At 36.9% G+C, this 14,923-nt stretch overlaps 1 long non-coding RNA gene across 1 annotated transcript in view; it reads left to right on the forward strand.

Annotated features, from left to right (window-relative positions):
- The window catches only part of LOC124159901, a 127,592-nt gene that overhangs the window by 49,207 nt on the left and 63,462 nt on the right, over window positions 1-14,923 (forward strand). Inside the window, exon 2 of the long non-coding RNA XR_006865063.1 lies at window positions 14,276-14,351. This is a non-coding gene — a long non-coding RNA (uncharacterized LOC124159901). The remainder of the gene's footprint in view (window positions 1-14,275; window positions 14,352-14,923) is intronic.

Consider the following 14,923-nt stretch of genomic DNA (forward strand, 5'->3'; position numbering starts at 1 on the left):
AAAGAAACAATGCAAGGTCATGGTTACAGAAGATTTTCAGCATTGAGCTATTGAATCTTTTCTATGAGTACGCGATTATTTCTGGTTCATACATTTTATCTCGTTTAAGGATGAGGGTGGTAGATGATGTGAATAAGCACATTAGTCCTCGTCTGCCAAACTGATGGCCGCGGCTTCGAGTCCCGCCTGGGCATGAGTGTTTTAAAATACGTTGCCCAATTATATTAAAATTATCATAATGGGGAATATGTAATCATTACAGACATTATTATGATTATTATTATTATTATACTTATGCAACATAATGTTTCGAGATTGGTCTTTTAGTGGAAACTTTCTCTGATCCTGAGAAAAATCATGCTTAGGTTTTTTATTTTTATTGTATCGTGTGACGTATATTTATTGTATTATGTATTAAAGTCAAATTATATACCGTGGAAATAATTGCTCGGGAACCGGAATCAAGCCGCTGATCTTACGATCCCCAGTCCATTGCGCAGGCTATTACGGTATCAAGGTTCTTTGAAGATAAGATTTCAGTGTATCCTAGTTTCTTCAATTTAACATGCAGATTAAGGGAAAGGATAGTGTATGAGGAATTGTGGATGGGAATTGGTAGGTGTCTCTAGGGAAACGCGGGTGTGGGTGGACTTGTCATTTGCACTCTGCTCTCACGCTCGGAGACATTTCAAGTATTTTCTTTTTGAGAGGTGGTCCTGAGGAGAGTTGAATGGCTGTACGTAACAGACTGGCAGGTCACCCGGCGCTGCTCAGGGAAGATAGTACCCAGAGAAATGGGAAATTGAAAGCCGGAGGTTTAGGTACGCTGAACAGCAATAGATGGAATGAACGGTTTCCTTACATCGCGCGCTGGATTTGCTCATACCCACAACATTGATCGATTTATGTGTCCGTACGTGACTACAGCAAAAAACTCCAGCAAAAAGGTTTGCACCGAGATGGAGTATCGTTAAGTGTATCATTAATTGAGTTATACTTTCCCTTTGAGCGAGTGAAGTGGTGTGCCTCCCCCGCAGGATATGCAATCGCACAAGTTGTATGACGTGACGTAACAAACGGTAGTGATAAAATGACGCAAAGGTTGAAACTAAAAATAATACTATGGCGTTTTGGATTATAAGATGCACCTACTTACTAAATTTGGTTGCAATCCGTCGAGCCCTATGGAAACGCGTAGCGGACAGACAAACAGGCATCCTCTTTTAAATAGGTATGTATAAAAGATGGATAGAAGATGAGCAAGGGTGAGAACCACAGGATAACTTAACTACTCTGCGCCCTGAAAGAAGAGGTTTGTAGGATAAGGACCAGGTCAAAGCTGAGAAAAAGTTCAATTCTGGAGACTCGTCCAGCATTAAACTTTTCTCATTCTTTTATATCCTAAAATCGTCGTCGTAAGATATTCTATGGAGTTTGATAGGATTGATCGAATAAGAATATGTATAAGAAGTAGGAAATGTGAGAAATAGGCTCTCCATACGATTAGGGTAGAGAATTGGAGGGTAAGGACAGTGTAAGGTCATGACCTTAACCAAGAAGAACACTATCTTCAAGGATACTGAGCTTTTTCTGAATGAGACTCTTCCTGGTTGAGTTATTTTAATTCGCAAGAACTTTTTCGGAAAAGAATGAGTACATGATAGCCACAAAATAATAAATGGTTTCAACGCGATTCCTGCTTTCTTGATCACATTTAAGGTGCCAACTTTATCGTGCAATGCCTGTTCGAAAACTTTCTCTTTAGATTTTATGTTTCAATTGTATCGCGTGAATGCGATTAAATTCACATTGATTGCCATGAAAAAATTACCCTGAAATGAAGTCCAAACTACGGATATATTGGGTTTTTGGACGTCTGCGCAGATCGTTACGTTGAGAACAATTATTTGATTGTACGGTTTCGGAATATCAAAATTCCATTAGCATCAAGCTCCTTAAATTTTCCAATATTGAGGTACCTGGACATTTATTTATTTGGAAGACATGCGTATAGAAGACATGAGTCTCCACGGAAACTTGGGCGGTGGTGATCGTGTCCACTTTTTTCCGTTATAAAATTTCAGATAGAATTTTTGGTTCTTTTTTTTTTGAGAGGCTTTCTTGAGGAAAGTTGTCTGGCGGTATAGTATAAGAGATGGGGAAATGTGAGAACTATAGTTTCCGGAACTTCCTCCAAACTATATGAAACCAGATTTAGGAGGCTTAAGGCAAGGTTGAAAAAAAAAAAAAAAGATCACGGCTATACAAGGTGTGATAAAAAAATGACCGAACCGATTTATTCTGCGCAAACCGTTCGACGGATCGAAACGAAACAAAATGTGACATCTTGCGATAAATCTGATGACTAAAACGAGAGGTGTTACGTTTGTTTACACCCAGTCGTTACTTAGGAACAGCGGTACGTGTCTTAACCTGTTCGTCGCCGCATGCAACGGCAGCAATGAAGGAAAAGCGTGTGTGCGTGAAATTTTGTTTCAAACTTGAAAGCTGTGAGTCGAAACAAGTGTTTTGATAGGTACAGCTGTTTTAAATTGGACAGAACATCGGCAGATGAAGATTCGCGAACGGGGTGGCCTTCCTCATCGACAGGCCTCCACCATTTCAAATTGGTGAACGATTTGGTGCGGAAAAATCGCTGTTGAAATTTTAGGAAGGTAGCCGAAGAAGTGAACATTAGTTTTGGATACTGTCAGACAACTTTAATAGACATTTTGGGCATGACGCGCATCGCATCAAAATTCATCCCTCGAGATGGTGTTTCCACTACGATAATGCGCAGGCTCACACGCAGGACAGTATCCGAGTTTTTCACCAAAACCAGAACTTTCGTGATCCCGCAGCCACCCAACTGTCCTGACGCGGCTACATTAGACTTTATTTGTTTCCATAGATGAACCTTGAAAGGGTACTGATTCGACTATATTGCGAACATTAAAACTAATTGCACGGCGGTCCTGAAGAGGATCTCTAAAGCGGCTTACAAGGCAGATTCTATACATTCTATTCGTAAATAAAATCTGATGAGATCGATCGAGTCAACATATGTATCAGAATACGAAAATAGGGGAAGGGAAAGGCCATTATTACGCGACATCTTCAGCCCTTGGACTCATGAATATTTTCTAAAGTTCATTATTCCTGGCTGGCATATTTTATCTCGTCGTGCCAGGGTAATTTGATGGATAGAATGAGCATTACGCTAGTCATTAAATGATATTGTCCGCTGATAGGTTTCAACGGAAGTGTTGTCTCCACAGCACTTTTCCCTGAACCTCTCTCTTCGTTTCCTTCCTTCTTTGATGCCAGTCATCATTCGATGCCTCCTCCTCCCACTTCCTCTCTACCCTTCTATCATCAACTTCTCCGCACAGTCACACCTGAAAAATGTCCTATCGATTTTGCCTTTCTCTTTTTAGTGTTAAGTATACCGGGACTAGCCACGGTGATAATTTTTAAGGGAGTCTCCCTTTAATGCACTGATTGTGCGAAAAAATCTACGGAGAAAAAAATCATTCACCTTGACCGGGGTACGAGCCCGGAGCTTCCAATTCCCGGTCGAGTGCTTTAGCCAGTTAAGCTACCGAGACATCATTAATGCCGTTTTACACGGGGAACGGAATTGCGCAGGTTAGAGCTGCATTAATTTCTAAAATGGCGCGGATTTGCGCGAATGAATGAACGAAATTAGAATAGAGACTGTTTTGACGTCTTGCATCCACGCATTCTCGCATGTGTTTAAGCAATTTACCGCTTTACACGACGCAATTTTGATTGCGCCCTCGCACGTACATCAGATTGCGCAATTCCGTGTACCGTGTAAAACGGCTTTTACACAAATATCCTTAAGAAGGAATGTCTCATGGTGGCATAGCTGGCTAAAGCACTCGATCGGAAACCAGGCGATACGGGTACGAATCCTGGTCAAGGCGAATGATTTTTTTTCTGTGGATTTTTCTCTTTTTAATTTCTCTCCGTATACTTCTACCTTCTCCCATTCTCCTTAGTACTTTTTCATTCGCAATTTTATCTATCCATCTAATCTTCCGCATTCGTCGCAATAGCCACTTTTCGAGGTTTTTCGAGTACTTTTCTTCTCTCTTCTTCATCTTTCCAAACATTACGATGCTCCATATTAAACATTTTGCAATTATTTTCCTAATATCCATCTTGATGTTCCTTGCTATCACCAGTTCCTTAAACCTTACTAAAGGCTGTTTCCTTTGTCCAATTCCACTTTTAAAAACTTATGCACATCTGGTGTTATTCAATGATATTGGTGACGTGAATATAACGTGAAATTTCTCTGTCAATTTTATGGTTCAAACTGTCTCGTGATATTTCCTATGCGAAGGTTTCTCTATGGAGCGTGGGCGGTGACGGTCGTGTCGCTTACACTCTCACAGAAGAAAATTTGAATGGCGGTGTATAAGGGATGAGGAAGGGTGAGAACTAACTTCTCTATACGTTAGGGGAGGAGAGATGATGTGCAGAGATAGAGTAGAAGGATGATAAAAGGTCATGACTAGAGAGAGATATTTCCAGCATGGAACTTCTGTGGCCCTTTTCTAGACGTGGATCTTCTTCTTGAAGAAATTCTGAGGAATTGAAGAATGATCAAATGAGCACGACGAAGTATTATCGTTACGGGGGAGTTTTTGTGAGATGATGTGTACACATGGATGCCATGGTGCATAATTTCGTAATAGATGATCTCACAGGTTGTAGCCGACTTATGGCAATATTTTATATGTCGGCTGTAAAATTGCTATCGTGAAGGTAGTTTATTAAGTATTTTATGATATTTTGTACAACCCCATTGATAATGTACAAAAATTAGGCAACTCAATGGTACAATCTCGCATTAAATTTAAAGAAATTAACCAAAACAATGTGCAAATTCGTTTGCATACAATTTTAAATACTGGTAGCCCATCGGAGCACTTTTTGGAAAGGGGAAGAGACTTTTACTGTTACATTGCTTACTTTGTCAATGTTTCAAATTATATGATAATTTATAATTTTTTTAGGGTAAAAAGTAGTTAGAGCTTGAATGTGAAACGGCGAGGAAATTCATCAGTAATGAATGCTTTCATTTTGACAAGTCATGTAATTATATACTCTATTGCTAATATAGGTGATCTTTTTCAAGTGACCCCTATTCAATTATTATATCACAAGGTGGAGTAAGTATTTAGACTGACAAAATTCGGATTACAAACGCATTTTCCGTTTGCTTTCAATAATGGCTCTGAAAGCTCCTTTTTTGATACAATATACGTGCGCTATGGGTGGAGGAACTCCAGAATAATGTGTCATATCTAATCTGTGAACATTAATGAGCCTAATTCCCTTGAATCAAAAGTTTAAGCAGAAAATGGCTATTTAATCTACGAATTGTTATAAAATAACTATGGCTGCACAACGATTGAGGCCCATGGGTGAAAAAGGTGAAAATGATCTTCTGCAGATTGTCCCCATCTTCTTATAAGTAGCTATCTAAATAAAAATAAATATCGCAAGAAGTAAATTTTAGCTAAGATTATTTTCGCAGTAAAAGAAGGTAAGGAAGGTGCGATGGATACTCTCAGTAGTTCTAAGGCTTTAGTATAAAGTCCTATTCAACGGGGAAAATGTTCTTGTTCGCCCTACACAGCACCCGCGTAGAGAAAATGGTCCCTTTTTAAAATCTCCACCATTGCTGGGATTCAAACCCCAGCCCTCGGAATGAGAGATAAATCCTATAGCCTTCAATCCAACCCCATGCAAGGCTGTGTGGCGAAAGTGGCCGGAAGCCAGAAAAATCCTTATTAACTACTTGATGTACTTCAAATCATTTATGCTTATATTTCATTTGTTAATGGTATAAATTGTGAGAGATGGTGGAAACGAAGTTCGTAACTTTAACGAACGTTGGTTTGTTGCAACTTGTATGATTCCAATTAAGCTATCAAAATGTCCATTTCATTGAAACAATTGCTTTGAATTTTGTTTACAAACTCTTTTTTCATCTCAAATGATTTTATTTAATCATGGGGTACCTAGGTAGTATCAAACTGTTGCTAAATTCCAGAAAAATTCCAGGAAACTAGATTATTTTAGTGTAGAGCGTTCATTACCCCTGATCGACTCTCTATAATTAAGTCATCGTGTGTAAATAAATCCTCATTTAATGTTTTATAAAAACTATTTCGTCCTTAAATTCCTACTCTACTGTTGGCCAGTTGGAATTAGCGCTAATTGAGTGTCAAATTATAGAATATGCGGACGCATGGGACCTCCCCCAAAGAGTAACCAGCTTATCAGTACTGTAATTAGCTTTCACTTCTCTTTGGGAATAGACTCCCGGAGCCAATGGGTTAATTATTCATGTTTTTTTTCTGATATTGTTATAAGTTAATTATGCTAGAGTTTGTTTTGCTTTCAGTTAAGTTGGGTGAAATTCGCTACTGTGGTCACCGTGGGCGTTGTTAAATTCCAAAGGCCTTTTAGTTGTTGTTTTTCCTCCCTTTCATTTTTTCACCTATTTGGTTATATATGCATTTATAACTCTCCCTTGAGCTCAGAATAAAAACATTTTATAAAGCTCAACCTGCTCTGTTATCTGCTATTTTTTGTAACTTTACTTTTGAATTTTATCCTCTTATTAGATTAAATACGTATGCGAATGTCCCAGAGCCGAATTTGTATTCCAAAGGTTCTAAAAACTTAATAAAATTAAAGTGATTTTTCTAGTTATTGGAATGTCTTAATGCTTTTTTGATGCATGCATTTTTGAAATTTTACGTCAATTATTTTAGAGTTGGTACTTTCGTCAGTCTCAGTTTAGGAACGTGTTAGAGTGTTATTATGGTTAGACGGTTGTTATTAGCATCAGTAAGAGGGTGTGACGAGATTCGTATTAATCCATTCTAACCCAGAGTTGATTCAGGGAGAAATTAAATTTCAAGACTTCTCATATTCAAAATCTGAACATTTTCTACTCAATCATTAGTTGTAGTATTGACCTCAGTTGCGTAGCCGTCGTGAGCGCTCGTTCGTGTATTTACTCAGAAGTGTAGGCTGAATGTAAAAATTGATTATGTTACTCACGATTTTCCTCTACACACCGCCGTAGTCCCTTCTTCCTTTCATTTATTTTACCAAATATTCGTAAAACTTCACCGTTTTATGGTGTTTTTCATTATCAGCCATTAATATCAAAGCGTATAAATGCAATGTGCACCATGAATATCGCGGATAAATATATTTTAAGTGATGGAACGGCATTTGGCGATGGCTCTCGACAATGGTGTCGACTTCGTTTAGTGGTCCAACCTTCCTAATAATAGGCTTTTTAATCATATTATGATTCATCTGGCCATCACGCAAACGTCTCGACTGTCTGCTTTATAAAGGCTGATAAAATATTAAAATATATTAATAATATTTAGACGTTCGTTTTAAAAGACTAACCGCTTCACGTTCTAAGCAATTGCTCCTTGACGGCAACGCAGCATTGAGAGAATAATCCGAGACGAAAGGGCTCGATTGGCAATTAATTATCCCATGGCTCAGAATGTAATCAAGGCGGGACGTTGATGATGTTCCAGATGGCATTCGCGACACGAGAGCTCCCGTGGGAAGACGGAAGATCAATTCACCACCGGACCATCGAAGAAGGGATTAACGCGCTAGAGCATCTGAAAATGAATACGGATTGCCAAAGGTTAGAGATACGTGAAAATCGCACTTTCATTTTTATTTTATCGCACTTTCAATAAAAGTTTATCGCATTTTGTAGCGTTTCTTTATTTTCATAATGAGGTAAATGACGATAAAATGTAGGGAAACACAGTTATATGACAAAATACAGAATATTTTAAATAATTATGTTGTAGAACAATGATAAATTAAGGAATAAGAGATATAGTGGCGGAGGTGTAGCTTGCCCGCGCCCGCTTGTAGTTCGCGGCCTCGTAGAGTCCCAGCCAACTAGCAGCTGGCCAGTCGCTCACATACTTAAAGCGGTGAGTGTCGGCGGAGCATTTAAACTGCGCTCGGCACAAAATGTACGAATTTGCCGTCGAAAGGGTAAATTTGCGTAAAAATATCATAAAAGTCCAGTCATCGCATTTATTTGCGCACATCGCATCTATATCGCATTTGCGATTTTCACGCATCTCTACCAATGGTATATAACAAGGAGAGTAGGATGGATTCAGTGCGTTAAATTCGTGAGAAACTTGGGAAAGATAGTGTATCTACTGCTCTAGGGGGTAGTTTTTAGATAAATAAATCTGCATTCCCATCCAATCGTTCACTTTTTAGGATTGGCTTCGACAAATTAGCGTAATTATCGGTGCCAGACATGTGTAAATATACGAGATTCTATTAATTCTCCCGTATCAACTGGTTCTGATACACTTTATTGGACATCGACATAATTCCTAATTTGATTTACGTTACTTTAACCTTTTGTTCGCATTATTTCAGTTACAATTATGATCTGCTGTGAGTTTTACGTGTAGTATGTGTTAAAAAGTAGTTCCATCTTATAATGAAAACGGAATTTAGTGCAGTGATAATCATTAAGGAAATTTAAGTACTTGATGCCTTTCCAGAAAGCCTACATCTTATGGTGCAACGCGTAAATGTTAAATATTATCATCTCTTAGGTCGTACAGTCCATCGAAATTAACTCCATAGAAAATGAGGTGTTTGCGATTGACTAAATTTTCAACTTATCGTACAGAAACACTTCTAAGCGCCTATGTACGGTATCGCCAGTGATTGATGAATTATTCTTCATCTGGTTATCCCGCAAAATTCTCGATAGTATGCTCAATGCGGGGTGATTAAATAATTAGGTTGAGTTAATGATAACGTTATGATTAGCAGTGACAAAACAGCTCTTTGAATCAATTACGTTGAATGCACCTAATAATGATTGGCATTTACCAACTGTGTATCATTAATACCTGTTAGTAAAATTTGTTTTTCTTTGACGCATTTCTATTTTATACTAAATCCTCGGAGACATATTTATGGGATATCATGGGATATTATGGGATGCTCCTCATCATGGGATACTATCTACCTCTCTTCATATTAGGGATAGGCGATTAATACTTTTTGATCTCGAGTCGAGTATCGCGTCGAGCATGGTAGTTCCTGGACCAGGCAATACAAGAATATATGCTCCAGAATATTCTCATTTTTCCACTCCCCGTGCTGATTTTCTATTCTGAATGCTAAGCTTTATGTCTATGGAAAATATTATGGTAGACATCAACGGTTATTGCATCCTAATTTTGAGATGAATTAAAATTATGCCTCTTAAAAATTTACATAAGCACTAGCGAAATGAATTTATCTCTATTAATATGTCGTCAAATTAATTAACACATGTATCCAAACTGCTAGGGGTGGCTCTGAGTAAAGGTAATTGCGCAATTGTAATGAAGATAAATACGTAAATGAATCATATAACTTTTGATCCTTTCATATTTTGATGCAGAAAAACCAATCGATCTACAGGCTCAGGCCGCAGGCTTTGACGCATCCATACTATTGTATTATTGCCTGCAGAAAAATGCCTTTCGCCACACACTTGTGCGGCTTAGGATTTTTTTTATCGAAAATCATATTAAATGCAATCATTTCATCATGAAACTATGGTCAAGGCATTATAATGACTTTAAAAACGATGAATTACATGAGTTTAAAGATAGCCTCTCCTGTCGGCAGATTTCTGAACTTACTTGCCTTGACAGATCTGTTTCCGAAACTACTCGACTCGACATTCGTAATACTACTCGAATAATTCGAGTCGAGTACTAACTACTCAACTTGACTCGAATTTAATTGTAATCGCTCATCACTACTTCATACTTTTTAATTAGCGAAGCGTATTCGTTTCTCATCCTTACTCACTAATCTCCCACAAAGTTATCATTATCAATGTACCATAGTTCTTCAAGGTACGGTTCATCTACAATCATTGCATCCTCTTTATCATATTTTGCATATTCCTCTCCTAGCACACCACCTCTTGAGCACCTCCTTGTTTATCCATTTTTCGTCAACTTTTCTAGAAACGGAAACGTATGCTAATCGTCATAGTTCACTATCCATGTTTCCTTGTCGATAAGTTATGCATTTCAGGATCTTATCCCGTATTCAGTGGTTTTGGACTGATATCTAGTGTTGTCCTTGTGGTAATCTTCCTCCTTTTGGGTGCCACCGTTATTTCAGAGCCTTTCATATTTCCGACGAGCTTTTGAACGGTCCTCTATTTGATTTCTTCCAAGTGATCCAGATTTTGACAAGCAATGTTATTATCAGGGTAATGGAAAGGTAACGATATTTTGGTCATGGATTATAATGAAATAATTTGTCGAAGGCCGGTTTATCAAAATTTGTGGGCCATACAAATGACTACCTGTTATTATGTTACCTGTCACACGATACCATAAAGTATCGCCATCCACTCTCATGTTGGTATAATCTTAATTTATATCGATGAATGAGCTGATGCTGTACTCATTTCTTGTGAGGATGTGTCACTAACTACATTAATGCTTAGTTTTATTGAATTAATATTTATTATATAATTTATATGTATAGTTTTTAATATATTTCTTCATCCTTAAAAAAATATTTTTTATGTCACATTCATTTTTTTAGAATGTACAATTTTTTCGTTTTCCTTAAACGTTAGTTAAATGATGAATTTGCTAATAGCTCGCAATTACTTTATCATTCCTGTACAATGGACCCATTTTAAGTGAACTTTGGAAATAAAAATTGAAGAGATTATTCTAATTAAGCTTCGTGTGAGAAAAAAATTGTTCATGGAAAATAAAAATTCTTTCCATAACCTTCTAATTCACCAATTTACAATAGCGTTAGCTGCGTTTCGTTAAATTATCATCTCCAAAATCCAGTGGAAAAGGGCTTCGAAGAAACTAATTGGATTGTTTTGGGGAGAGAGAAAATTCACGCACGCATTTGATCGTTATTCAATCGAGTTTTAATAGAGAGATGATTTTATTGTGCATTGAAAATGTTAATGGAAATATTTTTCCTTTCGTATTGTTTGAGCGCGACTCGATAATGAGGTTTCGTGAAACCCTTCAATTTCGGAAAATGAAGTGGAACAGCTTCTTTTGTTGTCCTTCGGCGGGACCGCCAAGCTGCGGAAGCCATTATTATATTTCTTTGTTATCAGTGATTGGTTCCGTTTTGTATCAAATGTTGTTTTGTCAGTTAGTTCTGAGTAAATGTTTTCCAACAAAACTGGTCAATATTTTGATCGAAAATCCGTTTCCTCCTCAACAATCACACCTAATTTTTCTCCGTAGGCACCCTCAAAAAATTGGGTTATCCACGTGACGAAACCGGTTAGGTCAAGGCCGCAGAAATATTGCCTAAAAAAGATAAAAAAATTATATTTTAATTCCAAGTCTTAAGCAAGGTCTTAGATTAAAAAATCAATCATTAAACTCTAGGATAATTTAGTTGAGAGCAAGTAAATGTACGAATAGATGCATGCTTTTTTGTGAAAATATTAAAGCCCACTTCATTAAAGAAAACTTTTTTCGCAATAGAAACTGTAGGATTTTACTTTAAGCCGCAAATTACAGTGTAACGTACAGCTTTGCAATAAAGTTTGATAAAACTCAGAACCGCAAGTGATCGAGCGCTATTTTAATCGAGTTGGAATGTCCCACGTGTTTTCGTCAACGAACGTCATAAAGCAGATCTTGTCAAATTATAACGCATCGGTTCACCATATATAATCGATAAATCACTTTTTACCATAACCGATGAAATATCTGACTTATCTTCATCGACTGTAGATTGGAGGAAATAAATCTATCACGGAGCCACTTCAAAATCCATACCCTCAATTCAAATATATATATGTCAAAGATGAAAAAAACCGTCAGTTCGATGGCAAATTTAGTCAACATGTACGAGGCATCTCAAGATAAGGAGATTTACGTGCACTTCCAAGTCATTTCCTCTAAATTGAGGAGCACTTTGAACTCTCTACTTCCCAAAGATGTTTCGGAGAGGTTCGCAAAACCGCATTTCGCATTCCGACCTGATCAATCTCAATCAAGGGAGCTTCTGAAGAATGGAACTGCGAAAATCCATCATCCTCAACCGATCCACGAGCGGAGGAAAGTATTAAAAAGCGGAGATGGATTGACGGCTCATCCCATTCGGAAACATTCACAATGCACCACAGCAAGAAGTTACAAATCTGCATACGACCACTGTACGTCTGTATCTCCCTCAATTTTCTCATTGTAGCAGAAATTCACAATGGTACGGACATATACACATCGATCAACGCGAAATCCTTCTCGAGTCCAACATCGAATTGGTCTTCCTTTTACCTTCTAGTTCATTGCCTCCTACAAATTTTACTCCTATTTTCCATCTACATAACAAATGTGTCCATTCCATTCCACCCTCATTCCCCATGACCATTGCCTGATGTTTTTTTCACACATAAGGTTTCCCATTCGCTTTTAATTTTTATCAAATGTCCAGCCGTTAATTAGAATGATTTGTTTAATAGAATGATGTGTTAATTTGAAACCAACTTGGCTTCATCAACCCATGCTAGTATTCTTGTTCATTTTAATTCTGATGGAGGTTTTATAAAGGAAGAGATGTTAGTATTACTATATTTTTCTAAAACTAAAAGTTATTATCTTCTTTTCACCCATGTGTGCCTCTGCAGATGAATTATAATTTATTTGAATACAAAAGGAATGGTAATAGCTGGTAAAAAATGCAACAAGCTTAATGTAAAAGGCTTATGTAGTTTCGCCAAATGCCGAATGCGTTAACAAATGGATATTTTTAGGGCCCCTTCACTGGGAGAAAGCGTTTAGTGAGATTTTAAAAATGTATCACTGACTCATACGTATAAAAGGTGCGCTTAAAACTCAATTTATAGTACACATTATTCATTTGTTTCCTTTAACTGAATAATTAATTAAATATTATGTAAAAGGTGGAGTGTAAAATTCTTCTTTCAACTCTAATCTCTACTTAAAAGTGTTTAAAGGTTGTGAAAACCAAAATATTTTCAAAATTGTGAGTGTGTTGATTACGAAATGTATTGCCGGTTCCATTGAAAAATTTTACATTACTCACCAGAGATAATTATAATCTTTATGGTAAGAAAATATCATGCTAGTATCGGAGGTAATTAATATTAATTCATCCCTTACAGGCAGTTTTCTTTCTCAAAGATAATATACTATGCTGTTATAATGGATGGGAAATAGAAAGGAAAGTTTGAGGCATGCTTTAAGTATGGAGAGTAAAAGAGAAATTGGCAGTTGGGAATAACTTTGAAGTGGGTGAAAGGGAGATTTTTGGAGAATAAACCGTCGAAATTGTAGTGGGACGGCTCATATGTGGATGATGGTCAAGGGAAGGTGAAAGGTTAACAGAAGTTGGAATGAAAACACAGAATTTCAATTAATGGAAAGTAGAAAACGAGTCGGATGGAGACGGGTGAGTGAGTGAATTGCTTTAGTCTCGGACAAAATGTTGCGAAAAAGAAAAAAAATATCGGATGAAGTTGTAGAATTTTTTAGTACTTCTTAATTAATTATATGCGAATGCTCGCATATCTTAATTGCGAATATATTAATTGCGAATGCTCGAATATTAATTTCTATAACTTTACACCCGCATATCCCACAGCATCGAAATGAGGTAGCTTATGTTATGATTTTCCACTGATTGCTCAAGAAGGCACGGGCTTTCATCTTCACTTAAATTCTTCAACTTTTTTTAGAAGTGAAATATTACTCTGTGTGTTTTTTTTTACAATTACTTATTTATATTTTATTACAAATTTTTTTGTTTTGGTAACGAATATAATTTTATCAGTTTTGTGGCAATTTTGTGTTATTGGACGATTTTATGTCTTCTATTAACCAGTTCCGGAACGGCGTTCCGGCGCGGCCCGGCACTATGACACCACTGCTAGATACTAATAGATGTCGTTGTTCTACCTTAGCCATTAATCCCATATCTGAAACGTTGAATGTGAATGAGTATTGTCTTGAGATTGTAGTGACATACTACTCTCAGCAGCTAAATTATACTACGTTCTTTAATGTGCAAGATGTTGTAAATGAATTTGATGTATTTTTAATTTTATGAAGCAGTTCATGGCTATGTTTTATTATTTAAATAGTTAAGCTACTCATTTTATTTACGAGCGATTCCTTTTTTACAGCCTGTGTTTTCTCTAAGAAAAAGCGGTGGACTTGAAAAATAGTCCGGATAGTGCTGAAGGAATAACTTCACTGGAGGTGAGTACCATATGCCTTTTAGAATTTTTCACAATTTAATGCATATTATTCCCTCATATTCCAACTGCGGGAATAGGCTTATAAACGATATTTGTTAATTATTTTTATATGTACTTATAATGATCTAAAAACGTGGTCAAGTATTTTTAGCATGCTAATTCACACATCCCATGATACCCTGTAAATGCTAATTACTACCTGTTGAAATATATGCATGTATAGGAAAGCAATTCACTCATAATTTAGGTGATAATAAGGTGGACCTGGCCATATTTTATGGGATCGAGTAAAATAAGATTTGTGGTATCATGCTAGAGGAATGTGATGAAAATTTTTCAATGGTCATTGAAATATATTTGTTTAACTGCGGATAGCCTGTCATAATAATCCACTCGTCAAAGACTTAAATGCATTTTGTCTTGGTTTGTAACCCTGAATTCTACCAATATTTCTTAGGCTTAAATTCATGAACCGATTTAGGAGCGAGTCGTATATTTAGTTGTGAAGTGAACGGTAATGTGACAAAAATCGTCGTGAGAGATTATTGAAATCTTTTTTCTGCAAATGGCCTG

Source organism: Ischnura elegans, chromosome 5 (genome assembly GCF_921293095.1).
Source record: "Ischnura elegans chromosome 5, ioIscEleg1.1, whole genome shotgun sequence".
NCBI classification, from domain to species: domain Eukaryota; kingdom Metazoa; phylum Arthropoda; class Insecta; order Odonata; family Coenagrionidae; genus Ischnura; species Ischnura elegans.